The sequence below is a fragment of the Schistocerca gregaria genome, chromosome 3 (assembly GCF_023897955.1).
Source record: "Schistocerca gregaria isolate iqSchGreg1 chromosome 3, iqSchGreg1.2, whole genome shotgun sequence".
Taxonomy (NCBI): domain Eukaryota; kingdom Metazoa; phylum Arthropoda; class Insecta; order Orthoptera; family Acrididae; genus Schistocerca; species Schistocerca gregaria.
In genome coordinates this window covers 842193570-842217796 of record NC_064922.1, presented here as the reverse complement: position 1 = coordinate 842217796, position 24227 = coordinate 842193570, and the positions used below count along the sequence as shown (strand labels likewise).

At 40.5% G+C, this 24227-nt stretch overlaps 1 protein-coding gene across 1 annotated transcript in view; it reads right to left on the bottom strand.

Annotated features, from left to right (window-relative positions):
* LOC126355619 (uncharacterized) overlaps positions 1 to 24227 on the bottom strand; it is a gene marked incomplete at its 5' end in the record, with an annotated part of 138679 nt that overhangs the window by 59274 nt on the left and 55178 nt on the right. The window lies entirely within an intron of this gene.

The following is a 24227-nucleotide window of genomic DNA, read 5'->3' as shown; positions in this document are numbered from 1 at the left end:
TGCTATGGGGAAACGGCTTTTCGTTCTCCCCATTTCCTTCCGCCATAATAACTTGTATTGCGGCCCGTTTCGTGCTTATTTCTGACGCCCTGCGACATTCATCTGTTCTGACCGCGCGGAAATATTAACAGTTCACGCGACGAAAACATGTACGTAAGTCCCTTTTATATGAATTTTAGTTTTTTGTGACGGCCTTTCAATATCCAGGCCATACCTTACCCAGAGCTCAAATCCTTGTCTACTTTATTATTTAGATCAGAAGATCAAAATTCGATTGTCTGGCATTCCTATACTGTACTTTACGTCCGTCTTTCATCATTTTTGTACGACATACAGTTTACATTTTCGCGGAAAATGTACGAAAGTGTTGCTCATTTCAGTTATTCATAACCTGCATAATTTTCGCTTTCATGTCTTATAACGGATAATGCACTAAAATTCTTAAGAACGTATAAGATTGATGATGTACACACAAACAGGCACACATAGACTACAAAGCCAAACAGGGAAAGAAACTGTAACATTGCTATCAAAAGTAAATTAACGATCATCACGTAAATACCATCATTATTAAAGGACAAAACGAAGCATATGCAACTGTATCTGACACGTAATAGTCGCAGGTAATGTGGATAGAAAATTTCGTCTTTAAACACCGGAAAATCGCCCAATACAAAGAACAGCAAATGCAGAAACTTACCAACAAAATATTATTTCACAAAATATGACTCGTCAGCAAATCACAATATTTTATTTTTATTTGTTTCTTAGATCGCCTTCATACGTGTCTTCTACATACGGTACGGGAAAAGGAAGAGTTGTTTTTAACGCTCCGTTGACGTTGATGTCATCAACGTCAGACTATAAGCACGAAAAAGACCACCACATTCCAGTCGCTGCCCGTTTAAACTAAGAGCGCTTTGTAAGGAGCAGTTCTCACTGCCACGATGTGATACGCGATACGACACGTTGCAACAAAAGTTTCGCGACGTGACGGTTATCCGCACGGCACTAGCGTATCCACGGTAGCACTGCGACGAGCAAGTCTCAGCAAGCGGCAATACTAATCACGCATATGGCGCGTCGCTGGCAACTTAGTCACAGACAATTTGCAAATATATTACGTACTAGCGCCCGCTGCTTCGCTCGCGTAGACTGTATGACTTGCAGAGATGTTTTATTATAGTTTAACAGATTTTTTATATTGTTAACTAACTGCAACACCTTCCAAGCTTTTCACGCTAATGAAGGCCATATAAGCATAGTCTTTCCCGAATGCACTTCTGACCACAAAGTGACTCAGCTAGCTAAAGTCCACAGTTATTGTTAATCATGCCTTTTGCGTTCTTGCGGTGATATTTCTTTGTCTGTACCCGAGAAGTGAAATAAAAATTTTCATAAATTTAGCTTAATTTTTTTTTAATATAACGAAATATATTCTTAAAAATTTTCATCCACTATTGCACATCTTAGGGATTGAATTTCCAGAAACACTGAAAAAAGAATTTTTCTATTTCTAACCGAGAAGTCAAATACCAATTGTCATAGATGTAGTCTTAAAAATCCTTTAGTAGTTCTTTAATAATTATTTATTTTCCAAAAAATCTTTCACCCACTATTTTATCCCCCTAGTGGTTGAATTTCAAAAAAAATGCTATCTATTTTTTATTTCTGACTGAGAAACCAAATTTAAAATATTCATAAATTTAACTTTATAAATGGTTTCATAATAAAATATTTTCATAAAATATCTCATTCCCCATTTCGTCTCCTTACGTGTTCACTTTTGAAAGACAATGAAAACGTATTTTTTTATTTGTAACCGAGAAGTCAAATGCCATTGTTCATAGATGCAGCTTTAAAAATACTATAGTAGTTCTTCAATAATGATATATTAAAAAAAGCGTTCACCTACTATTTCACCCTCATAGGATTAAATTTCCAGAAATGCTGTAACACGTATTACTTATTTCTAACTGAGAAATCGAATTTTCGTAGGCCTAGATTCAAAACTGCCCTAATAACAATGTTTAAAAAAAAAAAAATAACGTTCATCCACTAACTATTTCAACCACTTAGAGTTGTAATTTCGAAAATTTTCTTCTTAAACGACACCTACAGTATAATTTATTTATTTATTTCATTCGAGTTCTGTAGACCCATTACCGATAAATCGCTTGGATGTAGAACGTGTCATTTACGTAGATTTGAGACATTTGTTTATAATAATAGTTTGTACAATGAATAATATATTACATAGAAAAAATGTTTACAGTAATTGATTTTTGTACAAAGTTACAAATTACATTGAACAGACTTACACTAGATCAAAATCAGTTCACATATTCTCATACATAAATTCGTCCAGTGAGTAAATGGTTTTACTTAGAACTTATTGTTTAAGTCGATCTTTAAAAGTAGGCGGATCAGTAACTGAAATTTTTATTATCTGAGAGAGAGCATTAAATATTTTTGTACTAGAGTAGTGTACTCCTTTTTGTACCATACTTAGATTCTTTTGTTCAAGATGTAGATCATTTTTTACCCTAGTGTCATAGTTATGATACATGCTGTTCATTTCAAAAAGGGAATGGTTTCTACACAAGAAACACACGAGAGAAAAAAATATACTGTGATACTGTTGTCAGTATCCTCAGCTCTTGGAACAGTTTCCTGACACCACACAGCATCCTAATGACTCTTTTCTGGGCTATCAGGATTTTGTTTGCCATTGGCTAGTTTCCCCAGAATATAATTCCACAAAACGGGGATAATGGAATGTAGTCGAATTAAGTCGGGTGATGCTGAGGGAATTAGATTAGGAAATGAGACACTTAAAGTAGTAAAGGAGTTTTGCTATTTGGGGAGCAAAATAACTGATGATGGTCGAAGTAGAGAGGATATAAAATGTAGACTGGCAATGGCAAGGAAAGCGTTTCTGAAGAAGATAAATTTGTTAACGTCGAGTATAGATTTAAGTGTCAGGAAGTCATTTCTAAAAGTATTTGTATGGAGTGTAGCCATGTATGGAAGTGAGTCATGGACGATAAATAGTTTGGACAAGAAGAGAATAGAAGATTTCGAAATGTGGTGCTACAGAAGAATGCTGAAGATCAGATGGGTAGATCACATAACTAATGAGGAAGTATTGAATCGGATTGGGGAGAAGAGAAGTTTGTGGCACAACTTGACCAGAAGAAGGGATCGGTTGGTAGGACATGTTCTGAGGCATCAAGGGATCACCATTTTCGTATTGGAGGGCAGCGTGGAGGGTAAAAATTGTAAAGGGAGACCAAGAGATGAATACACAAAACAGGTTCAGAAGGATGAAGGTTGCGGTAGGTACTGGGAGATGAAGAAGCTTGCACAGGATAGAGTAGCATGGAGAGCTGCATCAAACCAGTTTCAGGACTGAAGACAACAACAACAACAACAAGGTCATCTGAAGATCAGTATCACTTGCAAAGCGATTTAGAAAATTGCTGTATGGTATGGCAGGTGGCAGTTGACGCTAAATAACGAAAAGTGTGAGGTGATCCACATGAGTTCCAAAAGAAATCCGTTGGACTTCGATTACTCGATAAATAGTACAGTTCTAAAGGCTGTCAATTCAACAAAGTACCTGGGTGTTAAAATTACGAACAACTTCAGTTGGAAAGACCACATAGATAATATTGTGGGGAAGGCGAGCGAAAGGTTGCGTTTCATTGGCAGGACACTTAGAAGATGCAACAAGCCCACTAAAGAGACAGCTTACACTACACTCGTTCGTCCTCTGTTAGAATATTGCCGCGCGGTGTTGGATCCTTACCAGATGGGATTGACGGAGGACATCGAAAGGGTGTGCAAAAACGGCAGCTCGTTTTGTATTATCACGTAATAGGGGAGAGAGTGTGGCAGATATGACACGCGAGTTGGGATGGAAGTCATTAAAGCAAAGACGTTTTTCGTCGCGGCGAGATCTATTTACAAAATTTCAGTCACTAACTTCCTCTTCCGAATGCGAAAATATTTAGTTGAGGTCAACCTACATAGGTAGGAATGAACATCAAAATAAAATAAGAGTAATCATAGCTCGAACAGAAAGGTTTACGTGTTCGTTTTTCCCGCGCGCTCTACGGGTGTGGAATGGTAGAGAGATAGTATGATTGTGGTTCGATGAACCCTCTGCCAAGCACTTAAATGTGAATTGCAGAGTAATCATGTAGATGTAGATGTAGATGAAGGAATATATAAGGACCAGTTTAGATCGCTATTAACAAGTAGACCCAGGAACTTTGTTCACACCTGCTCGATATGTTAGCTGCATCTGGCACGCAGCATTGTATGACCTAATATGCACCCGATATAACTGACCAGCGACTAAATTTTTAACCGCAAACTTTTCAAAATATGCGCTGTGTTTTACTTAATTTCGAAGTAACTGCAGACGACAGCGAAAAGAAAGCCGGTTAATTATCAAGCTGTGATATTAGATTCAAATGGTTCTAATGGCTCTGAGCACTATGGGACTTAACTTCTGAGGTCATCAGTCCCCTAGAACTTAGAACTACTTAAACCTAACTAACACATCCATGCCCGAGGCATGATTCGAACCTGCGACCGTAACGGTCACACGGTTCCAGACTGTAGCGCCTAGAACCGCTCGGCCACCCCGGCCGGCGTGATACCAGATTCTAAGATGTGAAAAATTGTCTTATTTTATGGAATAGTTTCATCAAGATCGAATGAGAAAGAGTGCAGAGTGGAGAACATGCTTAAATGCCAAAACTGATATTTCAATGTTTTTACATAAGCACTAAAGGTTTTATTGATAAACTAACTACAGAGGCGGATGTAGCATTGCTTCATTTACATAAAACAATTTTCTTTAGGCACATTAGATGACCTGAAGTTTCTCTCCAAGTGTATCGTACGATACAGCTGCATGGAACAGTGTCGGATTGACCGAGGTAACGCAGTGGTTAGCACACTGGACTCGCTTTCGGGATAACGACGGTTCAAACCCGCGTCTGGCCAACCTGATTTAGGTTTTCTGTGATTTCCCTAAATTGCTTCAGGCAAATGCAGGGATGGTTCCTTTGATAGGCCACGGCCGACTTCCTTCCCCATCCTTCCCTAAGCCGATGGCGCCGATGACCTCCATGTTTGGTCTCCTCCCCCAAATTAAACAACCAACCAATCAGACAATGGGCGCTTGAAGAGTCCCCAAGCATATACCACGCGATTATTACTTCAAGGTGCAGCGCATTTTTTCGGAGCAGTGACAGCTTAAGTCAATCATTCAGTTCCCATTATAGCACCTAAACGGAAGATAACAGAGAAAGGTCGAAATACTGAATTCGGTCTTCCGAAATTGTTTCACCGCGGAAGATCGTGATACGGCCTGTGACGACAATCATCGTACGAACGTCCAAATGGCAGACACTGAGATAACCACTCACGGAATAGGAAAGCAATTACAATCGCTTAGTAGTGGAAATGCATCAGAACCAGATGATATAGCTGCAAGATTCAACAAAGATTATGTGGAAGAACTTGCTCCGCTTCTAGCAACAATTTATCGTAGTTCGCTGGAGCAACGAAGGGTACCTACTGTCTGGAAAAAAGCGCAGATCATTCGGAAAAGACGGGCAAGTCATTCTCGTTTTCAAGAAGGGTCGTAGGATAGATGTACGTCATTATAGACCTAAATCGTTGGCATCACTCTAGTGTAGAATTATGGAACAAGTTTTATGCTCAAGAATTATGACGTTTTTGGAGAACCAAAATCTCCTCTATAGACTCAATATGGATCCTGCAAATAGAGATACTGGGAAAAACAGCTCGCTCTGTTCCTCTATGAGATCCAAAGCGATTAGACAACGGATCATATTGTATCGGACCAAGTTTGCGGGTGGATTCAACACTTCCTTGTAGATAGGACTCAACACGTCCCTCTTATTGGAGAAAAATTGACAGATGTAAAACTAATTTCTGGACTACCCAAGGGAGCGTGATAGGACCCTTAGTGCTTACAGTATACGTGGTGTGTCTAAAAAGTTCGGTGAATGGTGTCATATTTGAATGGCAACTTGGCGCATGTATGCGTGCATGTGCATCGGTCTTCAGAGATTTGAAGAGAATCGATACATGGCATGCACTGCATGTGACGGGCTGTGTAAACAGACTACGACCAGTTGAACGTAGTTAGTGTCAGAGGAATTGTCACAGTGGAAAGGAGCAATGTGTAAACATCAAGTTCTGCTACAAATTGTGGAAGACTGCCACAGAGATACAAGGAATGTTGGTGCAGGTGTACAGGAGGGAAGCTGTAAGCAGAAATTGAGAGTATTGAGGCAACCTGCATTCTGGGACACTCAGCATTGTTGATAGATACATCCAAGATGGCCGCGAAGACGACATCCAAGGTGGCGACGTGTAGACTTGGCAACAGCGCATGATGTCATCCAAGATGGCGGCCATGACGTCAGCTGATGACGCAAGTACTGTTATCCAAGATGGCGGATATTGGCGGTAAGTTTGAATTTTGGTGCGAAGAAGGTAAATTGGGCTACCTCCTCTAACTTAAATGTCAACATCAAAATGAAGGGAATCAGGGAGGGAGTCAATTTTTTCCCATTGAGGCAGTATTATACTGTATGTCTGTTGAGATACCAGTGATACACGCTAGTAGACTACTGTATTTTATGGTTTTCGGGAGGACAGTGAACCATTCATCTCTAAACTTACTTCCATCTGCATTAAAGGATAACAGAGAATGGATGGGGTGATGAATTGAGATGGAGCTGTAACGAGGTACGATTTAATGGTTGACTGATGCAGTCTAGAGAAGGGGAAGTTGCTGCAGGTTGGTTGTTTTCCGATGTTCTGTCCGGATGCATAGGTTGCGTGACATAGCCTGTGTTCTACTCGTATACAGCCACATTTTATGTATGTGGTTTAAAGCACTGTCTACTTGCGATCATTAATGGTAAACCTGTTGGTCATTGTATCTGATGAAACTTGACACATTCCTTTAAACGAACTTTGATTTATGTGATGCCCCCCATCGCATCTTGGGTGTAAAGTCGAGACTTCAGCGTCATAACTAAGTTAGCGATAGGAGTTTGTGAGGCACTGCAATCCCCGTGTACACGTTTGCCTGATGTGCTGTATACAGAGTTAGTGACGGAGTGACTTGTAATTTTCAGGTCAGATGCTGCTGCTATGCATTTATATGTTTCCTTGTAGGATGTATCTCCCGCTACTATCTATCATTTTATATAGACCTCACGCAGGCATTGTATAATTTCTGAACCATGATCGGATGTGCACAGTGGACACTTTACGTCTCTGCAAAGCTATATTGTGCTTGTATAATGCAGAGCAAGTGTTTTACGGAAGTAGTTTGTTTTTCGTTTTACGATTCGATAACATAGTTTATCGTAGAGAAACGGGAAAGAAGGATGTATGTCATGCGAGTGAAGTATATTTCTCACATGGAATATTAACAACGCTACATTCCATTCGTCTGATAGGTCAGAAACGCATGCGATCTAACATTATAGGCTCTCTTACCAATACCTTCCAGGTACCGATCCTAGACTCTAGAACAATACTTTAGGGTTTATAGCTTGGTTGATTTACGTAAAAATGCGTCGAACTCCATCCGTCTGGAGCTCCATCGCATATAAAAATTAATCTTTTCTTCTTCTTCTTCTTCTTCTTCTTAACTGTCTGCTATTACATAATGGCACTTTGAAATCTATTACTATACATGAATAAGGAGTGCTAAGCTCCTCGACATTGTTGCATCTCGAGCAATCTCGTGCACTTGGACAGGGAGTGTAGCGGTGTTCTTCTGATCGGATGCAGATTAATTCGGTAACGGTACTGCAGGGTGGGTTGGTCAATGACAGTGTGCGGAAGGTCTTTCACTCTCTAATTTTACCCTAAGACAGTGCGAATGCTCTGTGACTCTCATACGCAGAGAGGAAGACCGTAAATTAGGCACTATGCTCGAGGTGTTAGAAATATGTAAGAGTGCTGTCTGGTATACTTTGATGATTTATGTGTTCGAGAATTAACACTGAATGGATGTTCTGAGGAGTCATCTATCTGCATTCGCAATGCTACTCACAAAGTAGAGAAGGTGTGGTTTCGCTATGACATTGAAACTAGGGGAGACATGCTGTCACATCATTGGCCGTGTTGGAGCTGCTGTAAAATTATTACAGTACATCAGTGGTGTCTTTTCCACCCCATCTGTGCATTGGTGCGCTGTTGGTTACCACATTATGATTGACTGACAGTGCTTTTTTGAGTTGGGGAATAAGTATTGTTTATGGATGACAACTTCTGGGGGTTACTAGCAGCGAAACAGTTCACGTACATAAGTGCAATATGAGGAATCAGTCCAAAGGGAGCGCAGAGCTATCATCTATTCTGTCAGCGTGAGAGAGGAGTCTAAATGTAGAGCTTGTGAATCACCTTCGGACTGTAGTTTGGAAGCCTATGCCAATGCCGTAAAACTCTTCCAGTTTGCTTATGTTGTAACTGTCTTTTATTTACAATCAGCTGATGTATTGCATGTTATGCTATTCGCCATAAGAAAATGATGTCACCGTGCAACGTCTAGTTTCCTGCGAAAGGCCGTGGATGAGAACTTCTTAATGTCAGTTTAGAACCTGACACAGGTCTCGAAGTCATGGCACAAAAAAGGAAATGTTTGGCATTGTACAAAAGTGTGTTAGAAAACAGTGTTTGAAACAACTAAGCAGGACCAGAGGGAACGTCTTTTGCGAGTTAGTAAGGTCTGTGGAATATGATCATTCGCTTAGAGTAAAGGTGGTCAAGCTTTAAAGTGGCCTCTGCGGTGCCTGTATATTTAATAGATCGAGCCTACACTGGGAGCAGTAGCAGCAGTTTGAGGTGTAAATTCGGTGACGGACAAAGTATACCATTAGGAATGCTTGGAGGGCTGCATGCTGGGCTATTCTGGGGAAGCATTATGAAATCACTTTTTCCGCGCTGGGCCACACCTCAGCTTTGCATCTTCATCCGAGCAATGGCGCCTAGGTGTGTTCTATATCAAATGAGCTTTTATCGCCAGCCGAGTGGTTCTAGGCGCCACAGTCCGGAACCGCGCGACAGCTACGGTCGCAGGTTCGAATCCTGCCTCGGGCATGGCTGTGTGTGATGTCCTTAGGTTAGTTAGGTTTAAGTAGTTGTAAGTTCTAGGGGACTGATGACCTCACAAGTTAAGCCCCAGAGTGCTCAGAGCCATTTGAACAATTTTTTTTAGCTTTTATAGTTCGTAATTTTTCTCTGTTTGGGGGTAGAGAATAACGATGATAGCCTGTTGGAGTGATAGATTTGATTGAACGCGGATCTGTAGTGCCTGTATCTAGGTTGGAGACGAACCACAATGTGTGCATTTCCATTGATGGTCAAAACATGTTCCTGTTGCAGTAACTCAGATTGTTCTGTTTCTACACGGGTTGCAGAAGGTGGTGGATATGTCTTTCTCCGACTTCTGCTCAGTTCCGACTTAAAATGGAACAATCACACGTGCGAAGCTGCAGAAATGGGTGTGGCTGCAAGATGCGTAGGGAGTGTCTAAAACCAGGTTGTAATTTTAGTGTAGCAGACAGGTTCGAGGAAGTGCCAGAAATATGATTCACTTGTGGGTGTGATCCAACACAGGTATGTGCTTGAATGGAAAGACCTGATTCCAAATCATGGACATCATTTCCAGCGGATAGCGTATAACACTAGATATCTGGGAATCCACTGTAAATTTTTCTTCTTATGACCTCAATCACTACATCATCTACTACTACTGTTTGTGTTCCATCTCAATCAGTCATCGCCTATAACTCAGTGGATATATCGCAGAACCTCTGATATGGTATTAAGGCATAATGCGCTACAAATACTATAGAATTCTCTTGTTGGGGGCGGTGTGATGAAATCGCAAACATACTATGTTCCTTAGCCGAAGCACTTTCAAAATGCAGTAATTTTATCCCGAGGTTGCATCGTGGGCTGATAATACACATTCCTACAATAACTGTCACTGTATTTGTCCAGAAAAAAAGAAACAACCTCTTTCAGAAGTAATGTACCTTGATTTGTAAACAGAGTATAGCTTTTAACCTGGATACTTGTGTGCACCTGTAGAACCAAGATCGTTTGTGACAGTAACGTGTAATAGTTGTTGGGATCAGATTTTTTCTTTAACATCTGGCCGATTACGTGTCTCATTCTGTGGGGCGGCGAAGAAGTTGTCGAATGAGTTGTTTGAATGTTCATTTCACGTAACAGACTATTGCCGATGCAACATATGTGGGACGGCGAAGAAGTCGTTGTTTAATGTTGAATGAAAGTTGAACATTGCCACCTTAAATCACGCGAGCCTGGCAACTAATTTGGTGGCCAGTCAGAAAGCGAAGGGAAACTTACTGACCTTAGTTCCCAGTCTGCACGGCCACATTCCTGTACAGCCCAGCTAAACGAAAAATATCCATAGTTCTTCACGGGATTAGGGCTGCTTCAATAAAATTTAAAGTTCCAAACAAGATTTTATTATCTTAAAGGCTCACACAAATTACTCGAAACTTCTGAAAATGCTAAAGACATTAAATATTGTTAATTCAGCCAATCGTTTAATAGTTCAGAGGCGACTTCTACAGCAAGTTCCTCCCGAATAGTTCATTACTCTAACTAACGGTGCTCTATTAATAGTTCGCAATAATGTTAAAAAAAAAGATTAATGCTCGCCTTAAAAGTGGAGTTAGTCACCACTTGCCACGCGGAATTATACTTCACACGGACGGCACAATAACAGTTTGTTACCGAAGTCTAAACGATCCAGGACGGTGTACAGTCCTCGCGATTTTCAATGTCCGTTTACATTGCTAAGTACGCGCATGTCACAGCCCGCTATGACGTCACCCGAGGCGAGGCGCGATCGGACGTTAAGCTCGCGTGGACTAGGCGTTGGTCTAATGCGGAGTGAGCTTAATACTGCCTCTGCCGCTCTTTTTATATAGCTCCGGCGCGTACCGCCAAGAGAGCATCTGTTCTTTCCGTTCCTATGCAGATGCCTGCAACCTCCAAATGATCGCTATCTCAGGCACATAATCTTAAATATCACATTTAATAATAGCTTTACAAACTTCTCAATTTTTGTATACATACATCTGAGCAGTACAGAAGCACGTAGAAAATCTCAGCCCGCTAAAATTAAAACTTTACTCTCTAGAATTTTTACAATGGAACTAACGGTAGATTGTTACCTCTGAACCATAGCTTTATCAAGACTTGTATCAGCTGTTAATTATGCTACAAGACTAAAACTTGGTGTAGCTTTGTTAATTGTCCTATCTGATCATTGGTCTTAAAGAATTTGTTTTATCATTAAAATTTAAAGTACTTAATCTATAATGCTTATGTACATTTTACTCACAAAAGTAGTTTTTACTAAATTACTAAAAAACTAGAAGAGGTAACTGATTGTGGTATTTCCATTATTATTATTAGGGTGAACTGAAGCATCCTACCAATTTTCAATATTGTAGCTCTATTATTTCGCGCCTCTGATTTTTCCGAAAAACGCGGATTCTGGAGTCAATTTTAGTTTTATGGTTTTGGAAACCAGCACCACTCATTAATGACTTCTTACTGCACCTTCTCACCAAATTTTGGCTTCCTAGCGTCATTATTTAGCGCCTCCTATTTTTCTTTCAAAACGTGAATTTTACGTAAACTACTAATTTTATAACATTAAGATTTGTTACCTGAAACATTATTACATAGAACTATACTTTAACAAAGTTTTACACACAAATCTTAATTTTTACTTTTATGTTAAATGTGGTGCAATACTATATGCAGGCGCGTTACGATGACGTGACGCTACTAGCAGTGAACTAGGGTAAGTCCCGTGCACTCGCTCGCCTCTGTATCTTATACATGATACAGCGCTTGCTTTGCTTCATCACCCCCTTTTTAATTTTCGTGAAAATCTATTTTTGAACAAAATTAAATTTCTAAAAGAACAAACAAGCGATGGATTACTTTAGTATACCTCTTTCAACTTAAGTTGCTTCTTCTTAGGAAATTCCTTATTACTACATACACAAAATAACCATACTCATATACACATAGAAAACCTAGTACAGAAGACATTCACAAATTATTTACATACATTTACATGGAAATATAAATTTTTCAATGGTTACAAAATAGTTATTTTTTTTTTCTTTAAAATCAGTCTCTTCCTGAAAAAGAAAATACACACGACTTTTATCACTGCAACGCACTCATTTTTCTTTTACTATAATACTCGGCACTGTGGTGGGTGTCCTATTGTAACACTCATTTAATTTCACTGATTGACAAAATTGTGGGAGGAAATTGTATTCACTGTGGTTTGCGTCTCTACTTCCAATCTCCCTACCGCTTGTTGTCAGTCATTCATGCAGCCTGCATGTCCCTGAGAAACAGACAATACAGTCTAAGTTTCTGTTTTCAACTTATATCTAAGGTAGGACAAAGTACATTTTATAGTTTATATTCTGGCACTATTTTACTAATTGTGAAGTTGTCAGAAAGACATTTAGCACTAAGTCGTATCTGATACAATAGCTCCTACTTTCTTCTTTCATAAATAATCTTTTAGGTTCCTAAATAGTGAAAATTCTTTTAGCAAATTAATATATTAAGATCTTGCTTCAACTTAGAAAATTGAGTAACCTTTTAGTTTTAATGTACTCTGGCTTAATTATCGTATGGATTAGTTCATCAAAGAAGTCATTTGCTGACCAGCACTTTGCTTTATTGTATGAATTACTAAAGAAATTAGTTATTTTCAGTATACCGATTCCAAATTTCTGCATTTTCCAATATTTGTGTGTTTCTGTTGTCTGTTTAACTATTTATTTGCCTCAAGCAAGATTTAGCGTTTTTCACCATTTCACGAGACGTGAGGGAATTATTCTTTAATCCTACATCATTTACTTCAATTTACTTACTTCACTTCTTCACCTTATTCATTTTCTCCCTTTTCTTCCAGATTCAAAATACTTCATTTCTCCACTTCTTTCTCCCTTTTCCTTTTGTCAGCCTATTGACGTCCTGTTTCTATATATTTGGTGCGATCCTCACACCACTTCCACACATCTCCATTTATTTAATTCTAAAACGCCATTGCTTGCCTCTATGAGCATTACCTTCTTACGCTGTTTTCCTTCAGACAACCTTATTTCTAGCAACATACTACCTTCTGCATAATCTCATGGATTATTCATATTCATACCGTACTTCGTATACTGCAAAGTGTCTCTCTTAGTTGTAGTTTCTAACCCTTTACAATTACATGAAATATTTTAATTTATTTATTTTAGCCATGTTTGCCTCTTATTGGTACTCAGACTTTTGTTTTGCCATTCACTAGGTAGATCCTTACTAAGAATACTTAAAACCTAATAGCATATATACAACATGAAGACATATGTGATTCTTACCTGTTATGATAGACCAGAAGAAGGGAATGAAACTTGAAAAGGAAATAAAGTTTCACCCAGCTGGGACTGCACGGTACGCCAAACCGTGTATCCGCCAAAGAGTGGCAGACTCCCTACAGTAATTAATTACTGTTAATTTTAAATTTCTTTAGGATATGTCTCTCTTCAACCTTAGCACTTTCCTCATTCTCACTGAAAACCAAATTTTCCTGCAAGTATCCTTTATTCTTTATTACTCTAATAGGCAGTTCCCAAGTTTCATTACTACCGCCTATATGACTTCCTATAAAAGACTCTCTTATCACTTTAGAGTCAGGTAAAGTTAAAATTAAGTAGTTCTGATCAAAATTGATCTTTCCCTGGTTCTTTGATAAGAAATCAGTACCAATCAACATATCAACACTTAAGCCTAGCACAATCAAACAAGGATGATCTATTACTACGTCATTTATACCAATGGGTATCAAAGCTTCGTGTTGAACTGGTCTAGAGACTTTTCCAGTAGCACCTATAATCTTTAAGCCACTTACTTTCATAACTGTTAACTTCTCTTTATTGGGTATGGTGTCAAAAAATGTTTGTGATAAAGCACTTGCTTCACTGCCACTGTCAAGCAGACAACGCACAGTGACTCCTGATATGTTTACTTTGATAACAGGGTGAGTTATTTTACATTGAACAGGTTGCTCACACACCTCGTCTAATAAATCTCGTTCTATGTTCTTCCAGCTAAAGTAATTCTGATCAGTTGCAATTACATTTACATTTACATCCTGGGGCTCATCATGCTCTATAATCTTAGCTGCTTTCTCTAATCTGTCCACTAACTTTAAATCGAAGCATCTGACGACTTTTTCTACTTTTGTTTGCTGCACATCAGCCAAACTATCCTCTACCTCTGAGCAACTGCGTCCCTGCGCAATATTGCTGTTCATAAGAATGTCGTCACCTTCAACCATTTGTGGCACGTTTACACAGCTACTAGATTGTTTCACCTCGTTACTATTTCTACCCCCTTCATTCATCATTTCCTCCTCTCTAAAGTTTTGCAGTACTGATTCTACTTCTGCTACTTCTACTTCAGCTTTTAGATTGCCATTTTCATCGAAGATGTAAGCTTTTACTTCATCATTATTCCCATCAGACTCAAACCCATTATCTATTTCTTCCCCATTATCTACCTTGAGTTCCTGTTCTTCCTTGACCCATTTTTCTAGTGTATCCAAAATACTATCCACTATTTTGTGAGAGTGGCTTAACACATCACTGGTATTATCTGTATTTATTTCGTCATCCATGTTGTCTGTCTGTGTATGTTGGCTGATTGTCTGTGTTTCCGTTACTGGCTGTGTTACTGTTACCGCCTGGTGAGCGCCAGTTTCCTCATGGACGGGATTTAGTTTCCCACACGCGGCCTGTTGTGTTCATCTGTGACACCACTAGACATAGTAGCATCATGACTCCCTTCTTGTCTTAATGGCATAGTATTTACTTCTCCACTTTCGTCATAGTAGTTGTTACGAAAGCGTGGTAAGTATCTACCCCCTCTTCCTCTGCCACGGCTTTGGTTTCGATAGTTTGTTTTGGTGTGCCTAACTTCCATATTTCTAACGTTCACGTTTCCATTATTTTGTACGTGATTGTTAGAAGATTTGTTATTCTGCTGCACCTGCTCCTCAGCAGCAGCTACTCTTTCCACTCTTTCCAGATATTCAATAAATTTGTCTATATTATCTCTAGGGGCGGAAATGATCCTCTTCTGCCAGTACCACGGCAGCTTACCTTCTAAACCCATAATGATCATATCTGGCTTCATCTTTTCTGTCAAATGTGACAGCCTTGAAACCCACTTCCTAGCGAAATCCTTTACTGATTCACGCCCTGGGAAAAACTTCTTACCACTCCAGAATTCCCTTAACACATCATTTTGTTTGTTATGTGACCAGTATTCGTTGAGAAATGCAGACTTAAATTCAGATAAAGTTTTACATTTGATCATTACACACGCTGACCATCGCAAAGCATCACCTGACAAATGACTTCTTATAAATGAAATTTTTTCTCTTTCTGACCAAGTGTTGGGGAGAACATCCTCAAAGTCATTCCAAAATTCAAGAGGGTGAATGTACTTATCAGGATCAAAGCGCAAAAACTGTCGACACCCTATAAAAGCGGCGTCAACTGAAGTCACATGCTGTACAGTAGAATGACTAGAATTAACAGAGGTTACTCTATTTTCTAGGTTAGCAATGTTAGTATTTAATTCCTCTACTTGTGACTCTACTGCTTCTATCCTGGCAGAACATCTTTGTTCCACTGCACCACGAATTTCGGTACAGGTTTCTTTTACTTTCTCAATGTTTTTCTGACAAGTATCTACTTTAATTTGTACCTCTTTAACTTTGTCAGAGCAAAGTTTGGACTCGTTGCTCAATCTTTCGGACAACCTCACTTCCAAAAGTTCATCTGCCTCTTGATAATTTTTTTGAATTTGATCTATTTCACATTTGAAAGTATTATGCATTTTAGTTAACTGTTGCCCTACTTTTACTTGAATGTCATGATGAATAGCATCTATCTTATAATTCAAACTATTCCATTTTGATTGCAGTTCTTCTTTTAGTTCTTTATTACTATTTTCAATTTTAGCCTCAATTTTATTTTGGTTTGATTCGAGTTTGGCAAACAGTATTTGCATCCAATCCGGAGCTTCTACCTTGATACTTTGTATCTCTTGACTTGACTGAGCTGGAGATATATTGAGCTCAGTTTCACTACCTGACAAAGTTAGCAACTCTACTGGCTCCCTTTTGACTTCTATTTCACTTATTGATTGCATCCCTGCACTCTCATTTAAATTAAAGTCATAATTTACTGGTGACAAATTACGTTCTAGTTCAATATTTGATGGATTAATGGAACCATCCTCATTAAACTCAATTCCTGATCCTGAGGATTCTTGGTCAGAGACAGGTTCCCTTCTGAAATGTACACTACTTTCCATATCTTTTAGTTTGTTAGCAGCAGTTAATAAATATTTTAAAAGTCTTTGACTTAACTTAAATGCTTGATTTCGACGAATGATGTCGTCGCGGTGTACCAGCAATCGTGATGCGACGCGTCGCGACGTATTGAAGGCAGCAGCAGCAGCTGTAGCGTCGAGTACCGCCACAGGAATCGCCTACTGCAATAGCTCCAGGGGGGGGGGGGGGGGGGGGGGCAGCAAGGCACCGTTGACCGCTCGGCGCAGCCGGCAGCTGTCTCGCAGATCAGCGCAGCTCCGCGATGACGCACCGTCTTCCTTTAGTCTCAGCGCCGTCGGCAGCCGCGATCCAGCATCGTCGCCTTCCTCACCATCGTCACTAACCAACGTACAGCGGTAGACACTTATTGTTTATACACTACACCCGCCTTTACTGGTAACACTGTTCCCACACTAGTTCAATTCAGTGTCCTGTTATTGCCTACCGAGTTCGTTAATTTATACCAATCGCTTTCACACATCGAGCACTTTTATTTGCTTTTAATTCAGTTTTCCCGGCCGATAAGCACCATATGTGGGGCGGCGAAGAAGTTGTCGAAATGAGTTGTTTGAATGTTCATTTCACGTAACAGACTATTGCCGATGCAACATATGTGGGACGGCGAAGAAGTCGTTGTTTAATGTTGAATGAAAGTTGAACATTGCCACCTTAAATCACGCGAGCCTGGCAACTAATTTGGTGGCCAGTCAGAAAGCGAAGGGAAACTTACTGACCTTAGTTCCCAGTCTGCACGGCCACATTCCTGTACAGCCCAGCTAAACGAAAAATATCCATAGTTCTTCACGGGATTAGGGCTGCTTCAATAAAATTTAAAGTTCCAAACAAGATTTTATTATCTTAAAGGCTCACACAAATTACTCGAAACTTCTGAAAATGCTAAAGACATTAAATATTGTTAATTCAGCCAATCGTTTAATAGTTCAGAGGCGACTTCTACAGCAAGTTCCTCCCGAATAGTTCATTACTCTAACTAACGGTGCTCTATTAATAGTTCGCAATAATGTTAAAAAAAAAGATTAATGCTCGCCTTAAAAGTGGAGTTAGTCACCACTTGCCACGCGGAATTATACTTCACACGGACGGCACAATAACAGTTTGTTACCGAAGTCTAAACGATCCAGGACGGTGTACAGTCCTCGCGATTTTCAATGTCCGTTTACATTGCTAAGTACGCGCATGTCACAGCCCGCTATGACGTCACCCGAGGCGAGGCGCGATCGGACGTTAAGCTCGCGTGGACTAGGCGTTGGTCTAATGCGGAGTGAGCTTAATACTGCCTCTGCCGCTCTTTTTATATAGCTCCGGCGCGTACCGCCAAGAGAGCATCTGTTCTTTCCGTTCCTATGCAGATGCCTGCAACCTCCAAATGATCGCTATCTCAGGCACATAATCTTAAATATCACATTTAATAATAGCTTTACAAACTTCTCAATTTTTGTATACATACATCTGAGCAGTACAGAAGCACGTAGAAAATCTCAGCCCGCTAAAATTAAAACTTTACTCTCTAGAATTTTTACAATGGAACTAACGGTAGATTGTTACCTCTGAACCATAGCTTTATCAAGACTTGTATCAGCTGTTAATTATGCTACAAGACTAAAACTTGGTGTAGCTTTGTTAATTGTCCTATCTGATCATTGGTCTTAAAGAATTTGTTTTATCATTAAAATTTAAAGTACTTAATCTATAATGCTTATGTACATTTTACTCACAAAAGTAGTTTTTACTAAATTACTAAAAAACTAGAAGAGGTAACTGATTGTGGTATTTCCATTATTATTATTAGGGTGAACTGAAGCATCCTACCAATTTTCAATATTGTAGCTCTATTATTTCGCGCCTCTGATTTTTCCGAAAAACGCGGATTCTGGAGTCAATTTTAGTTTTATGGTTTTGGAAACCAGCACCACTCATTAATGACTTCTTACTGCACCTTCTCACCAAATTTTGGCTTCCTAGCGTCATTATTTAGCGCCTCCTATTTTTCTTTCAAAACGTGAATTTTACGTAAACTACTAATTTTATAACATTAAGATTTGTTACCTGAAACATTATTACATAGAACTATACTTTAACAAAGTTTTACACACAAATCTTAATTTTTACTTTTATGTTAAATGTGGTGCAATACTATATGCAGGCGCGTTACGATGACGTGACGCTACTAGCAGTGAACTAGGGTAAGTCCCGTGCACTCGCTCGCCTCTGTATCTTATACATGATACAGCGCTTGCTTTGCTTCAATTCTAAGACACAATGGTAGCACTTGCAAGAAAAACATAAGATACATGCCCTTCCATTGTTGATTTTTGGACAGTATTATTTTGTATTGTAGGCAATCAGTTATTGACGAAGTTTTATACTTAGTACTAATGGTGGGTGCGTGATATGTTCACATTTGAGCATCAGGTTTTGTTTGTGTTTGTGTAAAGGAAATGACTATGTCCAGTCGTAAGGATGGTACAGAAATTTCCATTTCCAGAGCCACAGCCGTCAAGAGAATGTATTTCCAATACTTCGCTCATTGTCGAATGCCGTTCAATTGAGACCGCGATCGTAACATTTAATTGTAACTATAATGATGAAACATATATGTGACCGGTTTTCTGGAATAATTGCGTGTATGTATGGCCTGTGGTGGGAATGATTCACGTTTCCCGTTAACGGCAGTAGCCGTCCGAATGCAGAGGCCTGTTGGAGTGTTGGAATGTATGTGAGTTAACTTTGACGTCCCTAGTGGAAATTTGAGAAGATTGTGTATGGAAGTGTGTTTGTGCTGGACAGGTATACCCTCCCATGTAAATTGTTCGGTTGACTGTTTTAGCACATTTTGGGCCTTTAATTAGTTGAGAGAAGATCGATTGTGGTGGGTGCATCTGGCATTTGGAAGACAGGTTTGCCTGTTCTCTAGACATGGGAAAGACCTTAGTTGGCTTGTAAATCATATGGATGATTTGGAATCTGTTACATGTGCGAGATCGGTATTCGCAGGTAGACATGTCATTTTTTATCTGTTTGTTTCTAGTTAGTAAGTGGTCTAGAGCATGCTCCACTTAGCTAAACTTTAGGGTTTGTAGAGAAATAATTTCCAGTCTATATCTTCGGAATTATGTTGTGTGAGAAATCTGACAGCTACTGCTGTGTGCTTGATATCGAGAAGTACAGCAAAAATGATATAATGTTATGGCAGACGATACAGAAATACTTGTGTTCGTGTAATCCCAGAGTCTGGAGATGGGTGTAGAAATCCAAGCAAGAGGTAGGTTGGGGGCCAGAAACAGCAGCGCGTTTGTACTGGGGGGAAACGAACCTGTCTTTGCATATCAGTTCTAAGAGTTACTTCGATTGACTGAGGGCTTTCTGATGTAAAAGGGGTGATTTTGTATGACGTAGGATACCAATTGTAGGTTTACTACATTGAAACAGTACGGGTTGATATATTGCTGAGTTGGAGATCGGTTTCATGCACTAATATTCAAGCTCCTGGCACGAGTGGGAGGACAGTGTAAATGAGTAGGTGTCTTTACGTATTTGACGAGATGTATGGCACTTTGCGAAGTTTAGTTGTCGGTGCAATATAGTGATCAGTGTAAAATAGTCTATTGCGGCTGAATGCCACGTCTGTGGAAAGAAAGAAAAGGTGGACGGTGCTTTCCTAGGACTGGGGAACATCGTGACATATAGCCTGTGTGAGTGTAGGCATACCATAATTTTTTTGGTTGCTGTGCAGATATGAAAGATAACTGCACTGTTTGTGTAAAATATGTATATATTGTATTGTAAAGTTACTGTGGCGTATGTTGTATAAAATGTGAATATATTGCATTGTAAAGTCACTATGTTTTATGTTATGGAAAAAGTAGAGAGGATGTCTGTGTGTCCTATGGTAAGAGTCTTTCCGTATTTGGAGATATGTATGGTAGTTTGTATGATTTAATTGTCAGTGCCGTATGGCGATCTGTGTAAAATCTCATCTGCAGAAAGAAAAGAGGCGGGCAGTGCTTCGATATCGGCGGTATCTGTAATTCGGTGAGTAAATTCAATAACAGCCAATGATAATGCTCGATTCATTCACATCCTTTGTGCTGGGGTACAGGAGCTTCTACATAGGGGTGAGAACATTTGCGTATGTTGAGAGCAGGAAGAGTAGCATGTGATGGAGTGGGTACCACGTTAGGTCCGTGAGGAAGACTGCATTCGACGTTATTGTGCGTTATTTTCGTAAAGTGGCTCTGTTAGAGCAAGAATTTCCGTGCAGACAAGCAGTGACAAAACAAAAACTCTTACAAAAGCGCAAGTTAAGTATTTCTGGGGGACTATGCAATTTATTAGAGTTCGACTTGGTTATTATTTTAGATACCAATGTGGCTTCAGTATAACACTGAGAACATTGCTAGATGCGCTTGCAATGGTAAGTAACTACACGCGGCAAAGTGTCAACCACACGTCTCGCATAGTGCATTAGAATGGCTAAGGTGAAAGTAGCTTGTGCTATTCTGGAATGGTTTTCTGCAGTGTCTTCACCCGACCGCAGTTAGAGCGACAGTCGCGACGAACCCATGCATGCTGCCAAGCTTGGAGCATATGCGGTCTGTAAATAAATCTTCGCTCCCATCCAGAAACGTCATCAATGGCGCCAAGATGCAACTTTCACCTGCGTTCGTCAGCAGCTTGTGACTGTGACAGCACGTACGTCCCCAGCCAGTTGCACCAGGAGCTGTGTCTAGGTGAACACGTATGTGGATAGGAATTTCTCAGAAATCAAGTGTGATAGGGATGTGGTCGCCTCATACTTGCAGGACCTGAGTTGGAGCCTGTGCGTGGTTTGACAACTGACGGCCGTGTCACTTCGCGGTCTGGTGGACAGCGGTTGGCGGAGGGTGCTTGCGCGTGTTGATTGCATTATTTTGCGAGTGGGCTTGTAGGCTGTGCCATGTGCTATTTGTACAGTTTACGAGTACTGAGCGTGTCTACACATCCCTGTGCTGCATTACTTAGACATAGTCTGCAATTGTGTACTGAAATTATTTGGTTAATTTAGGAGTTGTTTGCATGTCTGGAGAGCTTCATTTACAAGTAGTTTACAGGTCTGTGGGCTGAGTGACATGGCCCCAAGCATGTCAGAGCGTGTGTTTTGTGTCAGTGTAATAAATATACTGCATCCATAAATAAATTGTTTCAAAATAATTAGAGTGCAGTCCTTCCTTACTCTATACAGCAACCGAGAGCAGGCTGAGTCATTTTCGCCCTCCAGACCATCATCTGGGATTCTGTGACGTAGAATCACATGACTAATGCAGTAGCCAATAGGAGTGCAGCATTCTAGGGGTGGGGGGTCCTATGTCATGAATGGACACTGCGCTCCTAGTGGGAAAACGTGAAAAATCTCATTTGATAATTGAATATCCAAATAGTATATTCATGTGTGGAATGTCATTAAAACTGAATTGGAATTAAGTACTTAGGTAATTGATACGTCATATGCGCGATATGGGTGTCACATGTGTTCAGCTACATTCGCTAGCATACTTCCAGAAGACTATCTGTGACGCCCGCAGTCTCTATATGCGCGGCACACGCAGTTATACACGCGTGAGAGAGAAAGCATTACAGCATCTCTCTCTCTCAGTGCTTGACTTCAAGGGCGACGTGCGTTTGATGTACTGCGAGTGACGATCTTGGATTACGGAATGGGATCGTGCAGTGGCTGTGTCCTAGAGCACATGGCGAACAAAATGTATGCAGCCATCTTGAATAACGGTACTTGCGTCATCAGGTGATGTCATGGTAGCGCCCTCTGGTGCTGGCAATTTGTACTAGGCCACATGGCGAACAAAATGTATGCAGACATCTTGAATAACGGTAATTGCATCATCAGCTGATGTCACGGTAGCGCTCTCTGGTGTTGGCAATTTGTACTAGGCCACATGGCGAACAAAATGTATGCAGCCATCTTGAACAACGGTACTTGCGTCATCAGCTGATGTCATAGTAGCGTCCTCTGGTGGTTGCAATTTGTACTAGGCCACATGGCGAACAAAATGTATGCAGCCATCTTGAATAACGGTACTTGCATCATCACCTGACGACACAGTAGCGCCCTCTGGCGGCGACGATGTATAGTAAGTCAGTTGGAGTCCCAATCTCGTGGTGAACACACTGGGTGCCACCATCTTGGGTTACAGTACTTGTGTCATCACCTGACATCATGAGAGTGCCCTCTGCTGGTAGTGATATGTACTAAAACAGTTGCGCTCTGGACTCAGTGGTGAACACAGCTGCATGAAATTGTTTAAATAATAAAGAAAAGTCCTTTTTTCCCATGATTCCTTAGGAGGAGGTGGCGGTCAGACGACTGAGGTTCATACAAGTGTCGTTTCTGTCGTTCCGTTTTCTTAGCTTAGTAGAGAAACGCGACTTGACTTTTGCATACTGCCAAAATTCAAACTTGTCACCAGTTCATAGGAAAAAGTGGCCATCCGGAGATTTAGGTTAGTGGAGGTAGCCCAAGTGACCTATGTTCCCGCGATTTTCTTTGCTTAGTAGAGATAACCTGGGTGTGGTGCATTTTCCTCTTGGAATTTGAACTTTGCTCCATTTTTCTGGGGGTGGGAAGTGTGGCAATTTCCCATCAAAATTCGTGCTTCTCACCAAAAACCGCCATCTTGGATTACGTCATCGCCGCCATCTTGTATGATGTCATCGCCGCCATCTTGGATAATGGTACTGTGCGTAGAACGTAAGTTGTCCCGATACTGCGATTATGTGGGACCAACATACGCCACTGGTGGTCATGGAAGGCACCATAACGGCTGCATGTTACATTAATGCCATCCTACAACTGATAGTGCAACCATATCAGCAGCATATTGACGAGGCACTCGTCTTCATGGACGACAATTCGCCCCCCCCCCCCCCCACTGTGCAAATCTTGTGATTGACTTCCTTCAGGATAACGACATGGCCCGACTAGAGTGGCCAACATGTTCTCCAGATATGAACCCTATCGCACATGCCTGGGATAGATTGGAAAGGACTGTTTATGGACCACGTGACCCAACAACCACTCTGAGAGATCTACGTCAAATTGCCGTTGAGGAGTGGAACAATCTGGACCAACAGTGCCTTGATTAACTTGTGGATAGTGTGCCAAGACGAGTACAGGCATGCATCAGTGCAAATAGGACGTGCTACTGGGCATTAGAGGTACCTCTGTGTGCAGCAGTCTCGACCACCCTTGTGTCAAGTTTCTTCACACTGTAAGTAGGCTGTTTAGGTTTTTTTATTGGTAACGCCGCCGCCACGTAGCGCTCTGTATGAAAAATCGCTGGCTGTGCTGTGCGCAGTCAGTGGCTAGTTTGCATTGTTGTCTGCCATTGTACTGTTGGGCAGCGGCAGCTGGATGTTAACAGCGCGTAGCGTTGCGCAGTTGGAGGTGAGCCGCCAGCAGTGGTGGACGTGGGGAGAGAGATGGCAGAGTTTTGAAATTTGTAAGAATTGGTGTCATGAACTGATATATATATTATGACTATAAAGCTAAATACATTGTTTGTTCCCTATTAAAATCTTTCATTTGCTAACTGTGCCTATCAGTAGTTAGTGACTTCCGTAGTTTGAATCTTTTATTTAGTTGGCAGTAGTGGCGCTCGCTGTATTCCAGTAGCTTGAG